This window comes from Saimiri boliviensis, chromosome 1 (genome assembly GCF_048565385.1).
Source record: "Saimiri boliviensis isolate mSaiBol1 chromosome 1, mSaiBol1.pri, whole genome shotgun sequence".
NCBI lineage: Eukaryota > Metazoa > Chordata > Mammalia > Primates > Cebidae > Saimiri > Saimiri boliviensis.
The window spans coordinates 273,807,860-273,811,636 of record NC_133449.1 but is presented as its reverse complement, the minus strand read 5'-3'; positions in this window follow the sequence as shown (position 1 = coordinate 273,811,636).

Sequence of the window (3,777 nt, the reverse complement as noted above, 5' to 3'; positions counted from 1 at the left end):
ATCTTACATTTAAAAGTATATTACATTTTATTAATATTTTATCAAAAGATGATGAACTATAATTTCATTAGAAAAATGTGGAGTGACCATGATTTATTCATGTTTTCTTCTAAAGAACCATAATATTATTGGACAAGTTGACCAAATTCAAAAATTTCAAATGTAAGATTGAATAAAATATCATTTCATTATATAAAATGTGAATAATGCAAAACAACATGCATTTCTTTTGTACTTGTCTATTAGGAAGTTATTTTCATCTTGAACAAAGGCAACTCAGAATTCAATAAGCACTATTTTTACTACTTTCAGAGCAGTATGAAACCATTGCTGTTGTGTTGGTGTTTTTCTCACTGCCTCATTCTGCATCATTGCTGCATTTAAAGAACAATGAGACACTTCTTACTGTCCAAAACTATTAATGCAATAGTTATAGTCAATTATATGTTTGATCAGTTATGAAAGCTACAAAATAGAGCAAAGTAAAATTTCTATTGGATTAAAATTAAAATGTGTGCAATATGAAAAATATCTTAACTTCAGTGTTTTTTCTAATATTTCAGAATTATTTACATGTTTTTATATGTAGTTTGGTTTTATGTTTCTCTTATAAAAACTACATATATTTAAAAATGTCCACCTCATGAAAAAGCATATCTATAAAATACAAAGAGCCACATGCTGCTTTTCTTATGCAATTCCTTGTGTATCTTTTAAATAGTCTTTTTAAGCCCACTGAATTTCATTTTAATGTTAATTTTAACACTTGGCACCTATATAGTGTTTTTCCTCTGAAGAAAGCCAAAGCAGTTAGCAATGAAAAATATCAGCCATCAATGAGGACAAATATGTGAGGAGAGACTCCATAAATGAAAAGCCAATTTAAACTAGGAAGTGATTTGAATTCACACCCCTTTCAATCGGGCAGCAGGAAAACAATCAGTTTTTCACCAACTCTAAAGATTTGCTGCAGAAGATAAAGGTCAATTCCAATACTTAGATCCTTGTTGTTCAAAAGACATATGAGAAAGAAAGAAGAACAAGAATTCCACACTAAACCTATACACATGAAGCTGATAAAATGGATTATATCATGCCAGGCATGGCCAGATTCATTCCAGGGAGCAAAACTGCTTAAGCAATATTCATACTAATCAGAATACCCAGGAGCACTGAGGAAAAAAAAATACACACACACACACACACACACACACACACACACACACAACTAAACTCATTCCGCACTTTTTTGTATAAGTGGTGGTTAAATGTACAGTTCTTAATGCCAGAAAGAACTTTGTTTAAATTCTTATTCAGTACACTGCTGGCTTAAAGGCTCTCAGCTTTTATGCCTTCATCTGAAAATTGAGGACAATGGTAGATTTCTTGCCAGACTTGTAAAGTTGTAATTCAAATGAGGAATATATATGGTTTTTTAAAGTAAGAGCTTTGTTCATTGAAAGTATTCAATAAATGATAAGTATTATTAGAATAGTTACACAGATACAAATTTATAAAAATGTATATATTTCAGGTTTACCTCAATTTAATATTCCTGATAAAGACATAATTTGTAGATATTTTAAATAATTATGTATCTCTTTTTTATTATAAAATAAAATTATTTTAAATAGTTTTATGATTTCCCTCTTTTTATCAATTTGTTTTTGTAAGTCTTTACTTGGAATTTTAAAGTATCCTTTCTAAAACTCAAAATACAGAACTTATCTTTCTCTATAAAATTATCTTTTGCTGATAAAATTATAAACATGAATTTTATTTTATATTAAAATAAAAACCTGTATGCTGGCACTTATATTTGATTATAGTTTAAATTCAACATTTATCTGTAATATCGTCAATAAAGTACTCCCAATTTTTCCAAAGTAATTTTACTTTCAAAATACATTATCCATAGGAAAATTATTTACTTACAATTATCTCTGTGAACTAAGAATGTCTTAATATCAACAGAGGTGATAATACAGGAAAGGGTCCCTGAATCAGACCCCAAAAGAGGGTTCTTGGATCTCATGCAAGAAAGAATTCAGGACGAGTCTGAGGTGCAAAGTAAAAGCAAGCTTATTAAGGAAATAAAACTGTGAAAGGAGAGCTACTCCACAGGCAGAGTAGGACATTCCAGAAAGTAAAAGGAGGAATGTATTCACCCTAGATATGCTCTGCTACAAGGGTTTGTGATAAAGGATTAATTTTCTTAATTACTATATTTTGTAAGAATCAATATTATTCTCTTTAAAGTAAAAATAGCTGATACCCAGAATCTACAAAGAACTAAAACAGATTTACAAGAAAAAAACAAGCCCATTCAAAAGTGGGCAAAGGATATGAACAGACACTTTACAAAGGAAGACATACAGGAGGCCAACAAACATATGAAAAAATGCTCATCATCACTGGTCATTAGAGAAATGCAGATCAAAACTGCATTGAGATACCATCTCACGCCGGTTAGAATGGCGATCATTAAAAAATCTGGAGACAACAGATGCTGGAGAGGATGTGGAGAAATAGGAACACTTTTACACTGGTGGGAGTGTAAATTAGTTCAACTATTGTGGAAGATGGTGTGGCCATTCCTCAGGGACCTAGAAATAGAGATTCCATTTGACCCAGCAATCCCATTATTGGGTATATATCCAAAGGATTATAAATTGTTCTACTATAAGGACACATGAACATGAATGTTCATTGCAGCACTGTTCACAATAGCAAAGACCTGGAACCAACCCAAATGCCCATCAATGATAGACTAAACAGGGAAAATGTGGCACAGATACACCATCAAATATTATGCAGCCATCAAAAACAATGAGTTCGTGTCCTTTGTAGGGACATGGATGAACCTGGAAACCATCATTCTCAGCAAACTGACACAAGAACAGAAAATCAAACACAGCATGTTCTCATTCATAGGCGGGTGTTGAACAACAAGAACACATGGACACTGGGAAGGGAGCATCACACACTGGGGTCTGTCGGGGGAAAACTGGGGAGGGACAGCGAGGGAGGGGGAGTTGGGGAGAGAGAGCATGGGGAGAAATGCCCAATATAGGTGATAGGGAGGAAGGCAGCAAATCACACTGCCATGTGTGTACCTATGCAACAATCTTGCATGTTCTTCACATATACCCCAAAACCTAAAATGCAATAAAAACAAAACAAAAACAACAACAGACAACAAAAAGGAAAACAAAGGCACAAACAGAACTCTAGCAATAAAAAAGAAACAAAAGTGGATAGCTGAGAGGCAATTTAAAAATTGAAAGAAGATGTGGACAAAATTATGTTCTAGGGACTAACATAATACCAAAACTTAGTAAGATGGAAAAGATTGCATAGACTACAAATCATCACAGATTAACTTCTTAGACTTATAACTTTGGGACAGCGAATTTGTTTCTCTATCTGTCTTCTCTCCCATATAATGAGAATAATGGAACCTTCTGGCATTTGATTGAGGCATGTGAACAGAACACTTAGGACAGGGCCTGCCATGTAACAGTTCATCACTAAGTGTTAGCTGTTATCACTTTTATTGCAAGCATTTCCATTATGACCTTTCAATAGTGAAAAATTTAAAAACCATTAATATTTATCAATAAGGGAATGATTAAACTGTGGAGGATCCACAGTATAGGACTGTATAGCATGAAGTTAAGAATGAGGACATTCTATTTGCCTCATAAGCAAGATCTTCTAGATGTATTGTTTCATGAAAAAAAGAAAACTGCAGAATAATATATACATAGAATGAAA